The sequence below is a fragment of the Peromyscus californicus genome, unplaced genomic scaffold, assembly GCF_007827085.1.
Source record: "Peromyscus californicus insignis strain IS unplaced genomic scaffold, ASM782708v3 Scaffold_14__1_contigs__length_90479793_seg_2, whole genome shotgun sequence".
NCBI classification, from domain to species: domain Eukaryota; kingdom Metazoa; phylum Chordata; class Mammalia; order Rodentia; family Cricetidae; genus Peromyscus; species Peromyscus californicus.
In genome coordinates this window covers 13,692,868-13,709,137 of record NW_026294436.1, presented here as the reverse complement: position 1 = coordinate 13,709,137, position 16,270 = coordinate 13,692,868, and the positions used below count along the sequence as shown (strand labels likewise).

At 44.7% G+C, this 16,270-nt stretch overlaps 1 long non-coding RNA gene across 1 annotated transcript in view; it reads right to left on the bottom strand.

Moving 5' to 3' along the window:
• The window catches only part of LOC128109367 (uncharacterized), a 37,707-nt gene extending 24,878 nt beyond the window's left edge, over window positions 1-12,829 (bottom strand). Inside the window, exon 1 of the long non-coding RNA XR_008217804.1 lies at window positions 12,530-12,829. This is a non-coding gene — a long non-coding RNA (uncharacterized LOC128109367). The remainder of the gene's footprint in view (window positions 1-12,529) is intronic.
• Window positions 12,830-16,270: the final 3,441 nt, after the last annotated feature.

The window sequence follows — 16,270 nt, the reverse complement described above, 5'->3', positions numbered from 1 at the left end:
GTGTGCAACTTATCCCTACCTTCTGACTCTAAAGCCCATGCTTTTCTTCTTCTTTCCTTTGTCATCTTGTCTTTATTCCTCCAGTTCTATCCTTTAACAAGGTTTACTTATTAAATTCTATGTCTGGGTGTTGTTCTAGGTTGTGTGGATGCAGTGAGCAACAAAAGAGGCTTCTTCGTGGGCTGTCTCCTTCCACAGACTATCCCCACAGAGCCAAGTGTAGTAAGGGTATAAAAGTTTAAATGAAAAGTCATCAAAGATGGCACTGAGGCAAAAATAAGAGGTGTGTGTGTGTGTGTGTGTGTGTGTGTGTGTGTGTGTGTGTGTGTGACATACACACATGTATGTACAGATGTTCACACTTATGTATGCAGAGGCTGGAGGAGGAGAACTTTGGATACCCTGCTGTGTCACTCATCACCTCATTCTCTTGAGACAGGGTCTCTCCTTGAAGCTGGTGCCAGCAGACAGCAAGCCCCAGGGAGCCTCCTGTCTCTTCCTCTTCCCCCATACACTGAGGATACAAGTGCGCATACAACCATTGTTTGTATCCTTTGTTTGGTTGTTTGTTTTTAATGTGAGAATTGGGGATTTGAACTCAGGTCTTCATCAGCCTTCTTGTACAGCCATCTTACAAAAGCTACAAATCAACTCATTTGTTTAGACTTATCTCAGAATGAAATATTGCACATTGACTCATCCCTTCAAACACAGTAATTCTGTGTAAATAGAGATCCTTTGAAAGATCACTAGAAACTTCCTTGCTTCATCTGCGGTAATAGCGACACAGATGACCTTCCTCTGGGCCACTCTGACACATTCGGTGTTGGTCTACGTCATAACACTGTGTAGGGTTCAAGCCTCCATCCGTTTCTCAACGGGAAACAGACAGCACCTTCGAGGGCGTAGAGAGTTAGACAAAGGGAGACTTGACGGAGGTGTAGGCCAGTGTGTGGGGACATGCGATGAACTGCTGCCAGGCCTCCAATTGCAAAGCTGTAGGAAGGGACACCAGACAGGACCTTGGGCCACCAGTGAGCCTCTGCAGTGACACGGCAGAGAGGAAGCTAGGTGATGCATCCCTGCGGCATCCTCCTCTGCCCTCTGCTCCACTGAGTCCAGCAGGAGCAGAGGGCAGAGGAGGCCGTGGAAGGTTCCAGTGCAAGTACGCTGTGCACAGAGAGCAGGGTGAGAACGGAACGGAACGAAAAGTACAGTTTCTGGGTTCTACCACAGAACCTGCTCCTAACAGGCCTTGCTGGCTTGATTTGGAACGCTGATAATCTTCATGAATATCCTCCATCTTTCCATGCACTATTACTCCTTACAACGTGACCCCCTTTGTCCTGCAGCAACCAAATAAGTTTAGAAACATCAGAAAATGTACCCCACCCCAACTGCTTAAAATTTAACCAATACCTTCCCATTGCTCTTCAGTTAAAATCTATACTCCCGGGGCTGGATGACTAAGAGTGCTTGCTGCTCTTCCAGGGGACCAGAATGCAGTTCCCAGCACCCATGTCAGGCAGTTCAAAAGATCTATACTCATAGGGTTAGAGAGATGGCTCAAGGGTTAAGAGTGTTTGTTGTTCTCTCAGAGGACCTGAGTTCATTTCTCAGCCCTCATATCGAACAGCTCACAAATGCCTGTAACTCCAACTCTAGAAGATCTGATACCCTCTTCTGGCTTCTGTGGGCACTCGTGTATATATATATATATATATATATATATATATATATATATATATATATATATATATATATATATATGACATTTGTGGTGGTTTGAAAGAAAATGGCCCCCATGGGGAGTGTCACTATTAGGAAGTGTGGCATTGTAGGAGTAGGTGTAGCCTTGTTGGAGGAGGTGTGTCACTGTGAGGGCAGGGTTTGAGGTCACCTATGTTCAAGCTATGTTACTGTGTCACGCAGTTTCCTTATGCTGCCTATGGATCAAGATGTAGAGCTCTCAACCCCTTCTCCAGCACCATGTCTGCCTGAATGCCACCATGTCCCACCATGATGATATAGACTAGACCTCTGAAACTGTCAGCCAGCCCCAATTAAATGTTTTCCTTTATAAGAGTTTCTGTGGTCATGGTGTCTCTTCACAGCAATAGAAACACTAAGACAACACACACACACACACACACACACACACACACACACACACACACACACACACAAGTGCATGCATACACAAACACTTGCACACAAATCTATTCTTTTTCATGACCTGTTAACTTCTCTTTGAGTAGCACTGTCCCATTTTCCAGCCTCCACAGGTGCCTTTCATGGCAGTCAATTTGATTGTAATGAGAAACATCTAGAGGGTTAGTAAGGTGCACTTTGGGTTTTGTCTGTGATGGGCTTCCCAGGACTCTGCTCAAATGAATGGAGTAGTGTCCCTTGATGGATTGATAATATGATGGAATTATTAGGAGGTGCTAAAAGGGAGGAGGCAGGAACTCAGAGGACGTTATCACTGGCTGTGTGTCCTTAGAAGCTGTATCTTGCCATGGCCTCTTCCTGTTCCCTCTCTGCTTCCTGTCAATTAGGATGTGAGTGGCCCTCCTCTGCCACACCCTCTCCAATGATGGTCAGAAACCTGTGAAAGTGTGAATGGAAGTATGTCTTTTCTCCCTAAACTTGTTGTTAGGTATTCACTCCCAGCAATAAAACTGACTCACATTCACCATTGACCATCCTATTGCTCTGTATACTAAATTCCTTCTTGTCTAGCTATTTGGTACTTTCTCTTTACTCTGCCTGAAATCTTTCCCTGAAGTTGTTTTCTCTGGGACTACTACTCAGTGATGTGACTGGAGGCTGGCCCCCATAATGCACCTGCAACTCAGTATTACCTGGTCCAAGCCTCCTAGAGTGTCAGTGATGAAGAACAGGTGCTTGGAAAACTATTTGGTCCCCTACTGGATTCACATTCATCTTCCATCTAGTGTGAACTTCCCATCTAATGTGAACGTCTACATTTCTTGAGGTCATGTTGACCAAGGTTAAACCTTCAGATATCCCTGGATCTGGAGGACTATAGAAATAGCTGTTAGTATTGTGTATCTAAAGTATATGAGCACGTGTGTGTACAATTGTAAACTCTTACATATATTATATGCCCGCACATGTATATATACACATTGAGATGTGTATGTGTGTATCAAGCTAACAAGGTATAGAATAAGATACATTCTCTCTATATACCTTGCAAAAAAGCAAGGTCTGAATTTAGGAACTATAGATTATTTGGAAGCTTTCTATATCAGAACACAGCAACACAAGATGTTCTAGTTAGCATTAACTGTCATCACCTGAAAAGAGTCTCAATTGGATAATTGTCTTTATCAGGTTGGCCTATGGACATATCTGTGAGGCATTGCATTGACTATTAATCAATGTAGGAGGGTCCAGAATCTTTCCCTGGACAGGTGATCCTGTATAAGAAAGCTACTTAAGCATGAGCCTATTACCAAGCCAGCAAGCAGCATTCTTCATGGTTTCTGCTTGAGTTCCTGCCCTGACTTTTTGCTTGGGTCTCATGTCTTGCTCACTCTTCTATTCTGAACGATTAGCTCAAGAATGATGAAATACTTCTGGGATCATTAAAAATATTTATCAAATGACTATGTACATGTTGGGAGCAAGAACCTGATATGGGAATTATGGTTAAGGAAACCAATGACTCTCTTAAAAATTACTTTTAGGATGTTGAACATTTCTTTAAATGCTTCTGGGTCATTTGAGATTCTTTTGTTGAGAATTCTCTGTTTAGATCTGTACCCCATTTTTAAACTAGATGATTTGGTTTGTTGGTGTCTAGTTTTTTGAGTTCTCTATATATTTTGGAAATCAGTCCTCTGTCAGATGTGGGTTTGGTGAAGATCTTTTTCCATTCTATAGGCTGCTGTAGAATTGTCCAATTGTAGAAATGTCCTTTTCCTTACAGAAGCTTTTCAGTTTCACAAAGTCCCATCCATTAATTGTTGATCTTAGTGCCTGTGCCATTGGTGTTCTGCTCAGGAAGTTGTCTCCTGTACTAATGTGTTCAAGGCTATTCCTCTCTTTATCTTCTACCAGGTTCAGTGTCTCTGGTTTTGTGTTGAGGACTCTGATTGACTTGGACTGAGTTTTATGCAGGGTGATAGATATGCACCTATTTGCGTTCTCCTACATGTCTACATCCAGTTAGACCAGCACCATTTTTTGAAGATGTTTTCTTTTTCCTGTTGTATAATTTTGGCTTCTTTGTCAAAAATCAGGTGTCCATGAGTGTGTGGATTCCTGCCTGAGTCTTTGATTCAATTCATTGATCAGCCTGTCTCTTTTAGCCATCAGGAAAATGCAAATCAAAACAACTCTGAGATTCCATCTTACACTTGTCAGAATGGCTAAGATCTAAATTACAAGTGACAGCTCATGCTGGCGAGGATGTGGAGCAAGGGGAACACTCCTCCACTGCTGATGGGAGTGCAAACTTATACAGTCACTTTGGAAACCAATATGGTGGTTTCTTAGAAAATTGGAAATTGACTTACCTCAAGACCTAGCTATACCACACCTGGACATATACCCAAAAGATGCTCCATTCTACCACAAGGACACTTGCTCAACTATGTTCATAGCTGCTTTATTCATAATAGCCAGAACCTGGAAACAACTAAGATGTCTCTCCACTGAAGAATGGATAAAGAAAATGTGGTACATTTATACAATGGAGTATTACTCAGCTGTTAAAAAAAAACATGAAATTTGCAGGCAAATGGATGGAACTAGAAAAAAACCCATCCTGAGTGAGGTAACCCAGACCCAGATTTTGCTTGCCTCTTGATTTTGTCCCAGAAGCTTGGAATGATAGGGCAACTAATCGAACCTTGCAATTTCCTAGTTTTAGCATTTAGCATTCTGAGCAAATGGGGACAGTGACAAGCTTGTTCAGAAAGCACACTAAGGGGCAGAAGAATTTTTATGATGGTTGAAGGGATATTCCTGAGCCTCTTACACTTAACTTGATTAAGGAGACGTGTTTCTCAGATTTTTAGACTGACTGATTTGTGCTTTGTCCTCAACATTTCAGGACCAGATGAAGCATCCTGAGAAGAATTGATTTTTCAAGGTCTGTCATGCTGAGGTTGCAGTATGAGACTTGATAAGGATGACATAACAGGATGGGCCCTCATACTCTGCAATGTCACCTTCATTGCATCCCAAACATGGCACTTTTCACTCCCCCCCAATGACTTGAAGATTTTATGAAAACATACAAATTATTGACATTCCATACACCACTAACTTCTTGTCCCCTGTGCCCGATGGAAGCAGACAGACATAGTCTAGAGAAGGGTTGGCAGTCACAGCAGCAGATGGAGATTCCAGTGAGGGAAGTAGATGTCAGGGACACTTGAATCACAGCTATTGCTACAGAGTGAGAAGCTACCTTCCAAGAAGCCTTGTGCTGAGTCAGAGCTCCTGCCTGCCAGGAGCCCTCCCAGTGGGCATGGGCCATGAGTGCTTTTTGCTGAGGGCGGTAGGAATCTGACCAAGGATTGCTAAACTTTGTGGTGAGGGTGTCATTTTTGTCACGGAGAGTGAGTTTGGGAGGTAGCCCGTCGTAATTACAGTTCCATTGTGCCATTAGGGAACAGCCCCACTCTACCATTGTTCTTGTGCTTGAAGTTTCTGTTCTTGATTCCAACAGGATGACTACACAACCTGCATGTGTCTCCTTCTGCCAGAAGTAAGGGGAACAGCTTGCATCTGTCTGGTGCATCTGCTTAGATGGAGGAAGTGTAGACCCTGTGAGCTCCAGGCTAACTATCTCACAGGCTCCTGGTTGAGATGAAATGTTCAGTGACTGAAAAATAGGTGAAGTAGGAACTTAATCTGAGGATAAGGAAAGTAGAACAACAAGAGAAAATGAGCTCAAATGTGTAGGAGGAAGACGGCCAATAGGCCCAACTGGGCTAGAGCCAGTCAAGCTTGATTGAGCATGTGCTATAGTAACTTCCCACTTGGGCCAACCTGGAGTCTGCTGCAGAGGCTAGAGACTGCTGACATGGAGGCTCAAGGTCGACAGAGCCAATGGAGAAAGGACGACACATCTCTAGAGGCCTAGAGGACCAATGGGGTGCTGGGAAGGGGATACAAAGGCAAGTCTGATTTCTGCAATAAATGAGTCTGCAGCATGCTCTGTAACACATCTGACTCCCGGAGTCTGTGTTGTTGACTCCATGCCTCCTCATCCCCTTCCCCAAGGGGTGTCCATATCGGGCTGTCTGCAATACCACAACACAAATGTATTTAGAAGAAATGAATTAGAAATAGTTTATAATTAATTGGGTGTGTAGTTCATGCAGTGGCTAAATTGTGCTTCTAGCAAAACAGTGCTGTTGATTTAGAGAGAGTCACGATCTATTATTTTTGTAATCCAGACATACATGAATTTCCCTGGTGATGCAGGACTGAAAACAAAGAGTCACATAACCAACTGAATAAGTCCCCTTGAGGACCAGAGAAGGGCTGTTACCCTAGTCTCCACTAGCCAGGCTCCCTCCACGGAGCTTGTCAGATCCTTGGAGAAGGGATGGATTTGGGAACAGAGTATAGGAGGCACTGGCACGGCCCTGTAGCTGGGAGAACTGGGAAGGAATGGTGGCTAAACAATTATGATGGTTAGCAACATGTGTCAACTCAAATGGCTCCAGGGAACCTACATAGCTGGAAACACACTGCATCCAGCATGGCTTTGGGATGGTTTTAGACAAGATGAGTGTTTGAGTCAGTAGACTGAGTAGAGAAAATCCATCCTTACCAATTAGGCAGGCATCCTGCACCTGTTGAGGACACATTAGAGCAAATGGTGAAAGATGGAGTCCTTCTTTTCTGGTACTGGGACCTTCAACTTCTCCCACCCTCAGAATCACAGCTCTTAGTGGTTAGGCCTTTGGAGCCTGCCCTTGTTTCATCTCTGTTGCTATGGTGTGCTGGTCAGTTTTATGTCAACTTGGTACAAGCTAAAGTCATTTGAGAGGGGGGAACCTCAATTAAGAAAATACCTCCATAAGATCAAGCTGTACACAAGTCTGTAAAGTATTTTCTTAATTAATGATTGATGGGGGAGGGTCCAGCCCATTGTAGGTGGTGCCATCCCTGGTCCTGGGTTCTATGAGCAGGCAGGCTCATCAAACCGTGATGAGCAAGCCAGTAAGCAGCACCCCTCCATGGCCTCTGCATCAACTCCTGCCTCCAGGATCTTGCCTGTTCAGCTCCTGTCCTGACTTCCTTCAATGACAGACAGTCGTGTGGAAGTGTAAGCCAAATAAACACTTTCCTCCCCAGTTTGCTTTTGGTCATGGTGTTTCATCACAGCAATAATAACCCTAAGATGTGATAAAACATTCTGACAAAAGGCAACTTGGGGGAGAAAGGGTTTATTTTAGATAATAATGTCAAGGTGCAGTCTATTATAAGGAAATTGAGGCAGAGGGAGCCTGAGACAGATGGTTGCATCACATTTACAGTTAAGAGCATAATGAATGTATGCATGCTTCCTTGCTTGCCTGCTTGTGCTCAGGTTAATTCTTCACTTCTGTGAGTTCAAGTCCTCTTGTCTAGGGAATGGTGCTGCCCATAGTGGGCTGGACCTTCCAATATCAATGATCTTAATTAAGACAATCCCTCATAGACATGCCAACAGGCCAACCTAGTGTAGATAACCTTTCATTGAGACTCTCTTCCCAGATGATTCTAGGTTGTGTCAAGTTGACAGCTAAAGTTAACCATCATAACCCTTGTCACGAGACTGGCTTCCCTAGTTCTCAGGGTTTCAGTCATAAGCTCAGTGACATCAGCTTTCTGGATTCTCCAGCTTGAAGAAAGCATGCTGGGAGTTCTTGGCCTCTGCATTCAGTTACACTAATTTCCATAGTAAATCCCTGTATAATCTGGTTCTTGAAAGACCCTAATTTTCCTCCTTAAAAGCAGATATGCCGAGATTATCTCTCCATTAACATCCTCTTTTCCTTAGTAGAGAAACCACTATTTTATTGGCTATTGTAAGCCATCACCTCTACTTCTCAATGATTTTTATGACAAAATGGCCAACAAGGTATAAGTCTTTGGAGTGCTTGAGAGGACTTGATCTGGTTGTAAATACTCTCTCTCTCTCTCTCTCTCTCTCTCTCTCTCTCTCTCTCTGTCCATCTGTCTGTCTGTTGGTGTGTGTGTGTGTAGTATTTTGTCACAGCAATAAGTAACTAATGTACTCTTCTCTGCTCTCCTCTTCCTGTGCCTTGGAATGTGAATGTAAAGGCAGGAGCTCTCATAGTTATCTTGGATCATGAGGTGCTCTTGAGGTTGGCAGCTGAAGGGTAGTATCTCAAAAAGATTCAAGTGAGTTCTTGTGATGATAGAACCAGAACTCTAGCTCTGGGGTTGCTGCCTCCTGATTTATTCCTCTTTTCCTCTGTAGGTTGTGTTTGTTTGCAAGCCAGACCTGAGTCTGACGGATGTGATCAGAAAGCCAAGATCCTGGAGAAACTTGGTCTCCTGCCGTTGGCAGGTGGACTAGTCAGATTCTTTTGATCACACATAATAGATATTCAAGTAATGATGTGTTGAGTAATAAAGTATGTGATCATTGTGCATCACATGAGATCAGAAGGTCAACAGTTCAGAGTTGACTCAAGAGCTCTGTGACTCCACCATGGGCCCGGGCTTTTGTTGTCCTGCTTCTCTTTAACCTCATTAATCAGGGAGAACTTTCCTCACAGCAACAAAATCCCTGCCCATAACCGCACTCAAGGAAGACGCAGTGCTGGAGGAGAAGGCTCAGTCAAGAGTGTTTGCTGTGCAAACATGGAGACCTAAGTTTGTCCTCCTAGAACCCACATAGAAAAGCCTGTGTGGCTGTGTGGCCCTATAATCCCAGTGCTGGGGAGGCAGTGACCAGAGGACCCTGGCTCTTGCTGGCTAGTCAGTCTAGCCAAATCAGCAAGATCTAGGCCAGCTAGAGACCTTGTCTGGAAACAAATAAATCAGTGAGTGGAAGGCGATTGAGGAAGGCAAGCAGTGCCAACCTCTGGCTTCCACACGCCCATTTGCACACTCCCCCCACACCCGTGCATAAACACACATACACAAAGAAAGCAGAGGCTGGCCTATCCTTGAGCTTGCTCCATCTCTCTCCCCTCCCCCACAATCAAAGGACTCATATTGCAATATACCTCTAGCAGATCAGGGTCTCCCCTTAGTAGCCAGATCAAATCTTTTTCCACATGTATGTATGTGTGGTATGCATACATAAGTGTGTGTGTGTGTGTGTGTGTGTGTGTGTGTGTGTGTGTGTGTATGTGTGTGTGTAAGGCAAGAGCTTGATGTTGGCTGTCTTCCTTCATCATTTTCCACCTTATATACTGGGGCAGGGTCTTTCACATGAACCCAGAGCTTATCGATTCAGGCAGTCTAGCTATCTAGCATGGCCTGGGGATCCCTTTTCTCTGCCTCCTGAGTTCTGTGGTTACAGGTGGCATCCATGCCTATCCAGTGTTTGTGTGCATTCTGGGTCTCTGAACTTCAGCCCTTACTCTTGCAAAGCAAGTCCTTCACTCCTTGAGCTATCTCCCCATATCTAGAAATGCTGTCTACTTCTAGACTACATACTAAAAAAGAAAGAGGTTTGCCTGATCAAATTAAAACAAACACAAGTTATTCTTAATATTGTAGACTTTACAACCCAATAAAATTGGCATTTTAAATTAGGGAGTCAATGACTTTGTGATGGGTACCATGCATGCTTTCTTTACAGAAGGTTTAAGAACTGGCCAATCAGCAGAGACCTAATGATGGTCTGCAAGCCTGGAGTGCCTTGCCTCTGCCCACGAGGGTGGGGTATAACTGCAGCCTGGGCCAGTGAAGAATACAGAACACTAGCAGGCATAGTGTACTTGGGAAGTACTGTCCTTACCCCACACCCCAGCTGCCTCAGGCAGGAGGATAAGCTATGGGGGACCACAAACCCTATAAAATTAACCGTCTTCAGCCTTTATTCCCCTCCCCCCATCAGTAGGAAGTGAGACTGCCCACATGAACAACCCCTCTTGTAATTTAAAAGGCAAAGATGCAAAGTATGCTTTTGTCTTCTAAAATATACTATGTATTGTTTTGCCTTGTTAACTAAATCATATGAAGTATGACTTAGATTGGGATTACTTTCAAGAATATTATTTTGTCCCTCTTATTAATCTGGCTACAATGAACAAATCTCCTTTTTCTGCTTTTCCCCGTTAATTTGGTTTTTCTAATTGGTTATTGAGGATGGCGACTGATCCTTGGCTTATTGGGGCACAGGCTTATGACATTCAAGTTGGGTAACACGTCTGTTTCTTTGAAGCCATGATGTAATGTCCCCATCAGTCTCTTCCTGTTGGCTTACACCAAAGGGGCTATTCATCTTAGCAAACAAACATGGACCCCTGGAAGCATGTGAGCCTTTTAGTATCTAGTTTGTGGTTCTTAAAACTTTATTCTATGTTGGTCAGGTTTTCGGCATTCACTGGTAAATGCCTCACACTTAGTAAATGAAATCATAGTCGGGTGGAATATGGATGCAAACAGGATTAACATAGGATATTTTTATGGAATGCGTAATCATTTTATAAAGCAGGGGCATTTTGTTTCTTGTTGTGAGATTCTACACTACATACATGTGTAGATGAATAGTAATAACTACTTTTTAGTAAATTATCCCTGTCATTAAGTGTTTTTTCTACCATGCCTGCACATAAGTATCACTTAGAGGGGATTTTAAAATTGCTCCACCCCTCCCTTGGAGACTGTGAGATTCTAGGATGAAATTGAGGCAGTGACAATTATTGAAAAACCCCTGGCACATCGAATCCCCTTATGACTTCAGAGCCAGACAGTATAGGGGATATTTGCCATGTGTGACTTTGGGTCCCTTCTTCTGAATGTCCCGTGCACTCACGTTTGCACACTTGGTCCCCAGCTGGTGATGTTGCTCTGGAAGGCTGTCATCACTGGAGGGCAGGCCTTGAACTTTTAAAGTTCTGCCCTACTTCCTGTACACTCTCTGCTTCCTAAGAGTTGTGATATGACTAGACAGCCTCCCAGTACTTCCTCTGAGCCTCCTTTGCCAAGGTGGAATGTATCTCCTTAAACTACGCGTTAGAGTAAAGCCCTCTCTCTGTGACGTTGCTTCTCAGTGATGAGGAAAGTAACTGCTACAATCTGGTTACAGACTTTTCAAAACTAGATCCAGCATTTAGATGGTTTTGGATCATTTTTCGTTACCTATTTGGTAATTTTAAAAAAAAGCATTCCTAAGCAGTTACAACCACCCTCTAAATTTCATGGATGGAAGAGTTGTTTCTTGTGCGCTTTTGGGAGCCTGGGTGACTCAAAGCAGTACAGTAAGAAGTCTTCACCCATCATGGATGATGGCTGCAAAGAGGGAGCCCCTCAGTTAACCCTCCCCAGACAGTGTATTTAGCACCTCTCAAGAGCCTGAGGCCACGTGCAATTAGGGCAATTACATACAAGTGGGAAGAGCAGCTGGCCTCTCAGGTGAGAAACCAAAGACCCTCCTCCCCCTCCTATGAGGGTGTGTCCTAAACAAAGTCCCCTTGTGATTGTGAAGGTATCTTGCAAGTAGGCACAGCTCATTCAGTGGAGAATGAGGGAAATGGTAGTTTCCCTCTGAGGAAGGTACTGTAGGTACCTTACAGGTAGTCCCTCACCCATCTCCTGTAAAGCCATCCTTGTTAACATGATTGCTTCTACAAGCGAGATGGGGATGGATGAAACTGCTATTGGTCTGCTGTTGGCCCCTGTCTAGGGTGTATAGACATCTCGTTTGTCTCCCTAGGTAAGGCTCACACAACAGATCTTATGTGTAATTTTCAGAGCCTTTACTCAGGGAGGCCCTGAAGACCCTGAGCCTCCAGTTGGGCACTGGGGATCTCGTGGGATCCCTCACCACTTCTGAGTTTGGGGTGTTGGCAAGACTGAGTCGAATTCCACGGGCTTTCACCCAGAGGTGATGAATGCATTGAACAAATGTGTTCTATCAGGAGAACAGGTCTGCTCACAGTGAGCCTCACACAGCCTCTGAAAGCTGGTGGTGTTGTCTCTCCTCTGGGGTGTGGGGGTGTGCATGTAGGCACACAGGTGTGAAGTTTTAAACCGGAGCTGGAGGTGGCAAGAAGGAGAAGGTCAATATTTATGAGTGGGTTTCTAAGGTTTTATTTTATTTTTCTTATTTCAACATATGCCTTCTGGTGTCCAAGGCCCCACGCTTTTGCATTTATAAGCGACTAAAAGCAAAACCTTATTATAGGAAATTAGATTCTTTTGCTTTCACTTAGTTTTCATTTTCGACTTCATAAAAATGGTAAGAAATTCTATCACCAGAGAGAAGGTTTGCACTTGGAATGTTATTAAAACAAATACCCCTAATGCCTCCCATATAGACTGAAGCCTTTTATAAAACTGGATTACTCACCTTCACCACAGCACTTGTGTTTTCTGGAGCCTTCTCTTTCGGCCCAGCCATGGAGGACTCAGTATTCTGTCTGCCCCTTGCGCTGGCTGCAGGCTCCAGGATTTCTTCCTTCCTTGAATTCTTTGCTGTTAGTGTGAGACATTTCTCTTTATGAGCATGGCTAACCTTGGCCCAGAAACTGCTCCTGTTTTGCTGGTAGTGATCTCACAAGGGAACCTTCATTCTAATTATTTAAGCCACTTGATGACTCTGTGGAAAATCCCCAGGTTTTAGCCATTCTCAGACTTTGGCATCTTTGCAAAAAAAGTAATTTTCCCAGAAGGCTGTGTGTGTGTGTGTGTGTGTGTGTGTGTGTGTGTGTGTGTGTGTGTGTGTTGTGTGTTTGGTTGCTTTACACTGTTCATAGACCCTGTCCAGATGAACCATGCTGCCTGGGCCAAATACATGACCTAGTTTTTCAGTGTCTGGTGTGTACCGGGCTGGGGCTGTTGATTTTGCCGAAGTGTTGAATGCCCATCAGTGTGCTTACTGAATACCCACTGTGCGAGTAATGCTGAGTTGGCAGCTGAAAAGTTGTGAGGGAAGGGTTGGAGATACTGTATTTGTGCTCAGGAAGCTAAGCCTGTAATGGGGAAATGGGATGAGAAACAATCATTAATAAAAATATTTTTAAAAGAAAATACAAGGGAGGGGTGCCGGAGAGATGGCTCAGCAGTTAAGAGCACTTACTGCTCTTCCAGAGGACCCACATTCAGGTCCCAGCACCCACATGGCAGCTCACAACTGCCCGAAACTCCAGTTCCAGGGAATCTGCTGCCTTCTGGCCTCTGTGAGTGCTTCATGTATGCACGTGCACATGCATTGCAGTATACTCCCAAACACACACACACACACACACACACACACACACACACACACACACACACACACACAGAGAGAGAGAGAGAGAGAGAGAGAGAGAGAATTAAAAAACTTTAAAGAAAATGAAAAAGTGGAATAGCGTTTAACAGAGTGCTCTCACTTTGATGGACAGCCCCAGGATGAGATGCCCTGTGAACTGGATCTGAGTATAAGGACAGAGAGCTACATGGGGACCTTAATCTTAGCATGTGTTTTTATAAACTTCTCTTATTTGGGGTGCCTTTGGAGTTTCTGCTGTGTCTATGCACTTACAATAATACCCATTTTGGGGGGGTTTCTGCTGTATCTAAGTCCTTATAACATTACCCACTTTTTTTTCTAATTTGTTTTTACTTTTTCAATATAGAAAAATAAAACTATAGTCATTATAAGCATAAATAGGTAATAAGAGTATATACACCTGTGTAAACACTGGCTGGCACAATGAAGACAAAAATGTCATTATCTATTGCTTAGCTTTTGTTGCTAGTAGAAGCCTTGAGATCCAGGCTGGTTGTTGTTTTTGTAATATGTGCGTGTGAGTGTGTGTGCATGCGCATGCACGCACACATGCACATGAGCATATGCATACACATGTGTTGTTATGTTCTCCTGTATGTGCACATGGAGACCAGCAATTGACTGAATGTCTTCCTTCATTGGTCTTCTTCTTAGTGTTTGAGGCAGGGTCTCTCACGGGACCTGGAGCTCATCATTTCAGCTTGATTGGCTGGTCTAATGAACTCCAGGAATCCTCCTGCCTCTACTCCCCTCACTCCCAGGGTTAGGTTTAGAGACACTTGCCACCACACTTGAACGCAGGTGCCAGGATCCAAATTCAGGTCATCACGTGTGTGCAGCAAACACATCACCCAGGAAGCCAAAGCCATAGCCTGAAGCTGGTTGTTTTTTCAGAAAGAGAAATTAACAGCTGGGAGGGAGGCATTAAGGACACACCAGGGACAAGTTGATGTGACGTTCTGCTGTGTGAAAGGTTTCCAAGGGCAGCAGAAACAAGACAGATGCTAAATGATGACCAGGTCTTTGACCTGATAAATATACGTGGAAGGCACGACGTAAAAGGCTTCATTTAGCATTTCCATTTTCTCTAACGTTCACTCAAGCCCTAGTTTTACATTCATGCCAATTTGTCTGGGAAGTTAATGCATGGGCATGGGTGTGGGAGGACACCAGAGGTGTTGGAATGCCTGGAATATGAGACTTCTCTGTGGCATGTTTGAGACAAATGACCAGAACTTCTCTGTGTCCACAGTAGGTAAAGTGCCCGCTGTGTGCCAGCTATTGCTCTGAAGGAGGTCCACACCAGCCGACTCAACCCTCTAGCCACACTATAAACAGGGGTTACAGAAACTCCAGGGAAGTTGTGTATGTGTGTGTGTGGGGGGGGTCGTCTGCATTGCATGTGTGCTGTGGGAGCTTGTCCCTGGTTATGTGACAAGTCGACTGGAAAATTCCTCCAGGCTGACCTGTCTTTGGAAACGCTCTAATTTACAACGGTTCTGGAAAAAGGGTTTTTTGCAAACCGCCCCCTTCTTTGTGGGTAGTGGAGTGCTGGCTGGTGTCACCATGCAGACAAGACTGGCTTTGTACGGCCTTAGTTATGCTAGAGATGGCTTTGCCCCTGTCAGATTATTGCCTTGCTTCCTGGATGCCAGACAGGAGACTGCCACACAAAGCATGCAGCTTGGCACCCCAAGCTGAGGCATTTGGACATAGTGTTTGTAGGGCTCCGTGAGTTTAAGTTTTATGACCTCAGCTACCTCATTCCTCAGGCACTGCCCACTTTGTTTTTCAAGGCAGTGTCTCTCCCTGGCTGGAACTCACCAAGTCCACTAGGTTGGCTGGCCAGAGAATCCCAGGGCTCTACCTGTCTCTACCTCCCCAGGGATGGGATTATACTCACATGTTGCCACACCCCTGACCTTTCATATTGGTTCTGGGAACTGAACTCAGGTCCACGTGCTTGCACATCAAGCACTTTATTGTCTCCTCAGACTCTTATTGCAATAAATCTAATCTGAGTTCAAACAAACAAACAAACAAACAAAACCTGTGACTCACACCAAGCAGCAACATAAGCAACTTCTGAGCAGCGTGGCGCTGCCTGGCGCCCCCCCCCCCCCCCCCCGTCCCGTTCCATTTTTTTACAGCTGCTTGTGCCCCGCCGTGGCACACTTGCTCTTTGTGCTTCTGTTCCCACATTGAAGGGCAATCCCTGTCTCGGGTTCCTGCTTTGCTCCCTCTGTCCCTGCCGCATCCTGCCTGGGGTTCAAATATCCAAATCCTGGAACTACTCCTTGTTTCCAGCAGGGAGGGAATGTGACCCAGTGTCTAGTTTCAGTGTCACAGGAGACGCTCCAGTGTGCACCCAGCCGCCTGCAGATGGGTGGGTAGCCAGGCTCCACCCAGGGGCGGTGTCCTCACCAAAGAAACCCCGCCCATTTGAATTATCACTAGTTGGTTCTGATAGCACATCAGTATATGGGATGGGGAGGATGAAGGATGCTCTCAACAGACAGCAAGTGTATGTCTAAAAGAGGTTTCCTAAATGCTTAATGGAGAGTTCAGAGTTCATTAAGAAGGGCTAGCAAGTGACGGTGTTCTGAGAAAGACAAGGACAGGGTCCCTGATATGGTTCAGGAAAGGACGTTCAACCTACATCAAGAATAATTAGGACCAGGTGAGAGCCTATTGTACAGATGGAAATGAAGAGTCTGAACTACGTAGGGAACTACAGGAGGTTGAAGGAGAGAAGAACACAGATCAGGACTGGTAGGATGGCTCAGCCAGCAAAGCGTTTGTTTCAAAAGCACACAGACA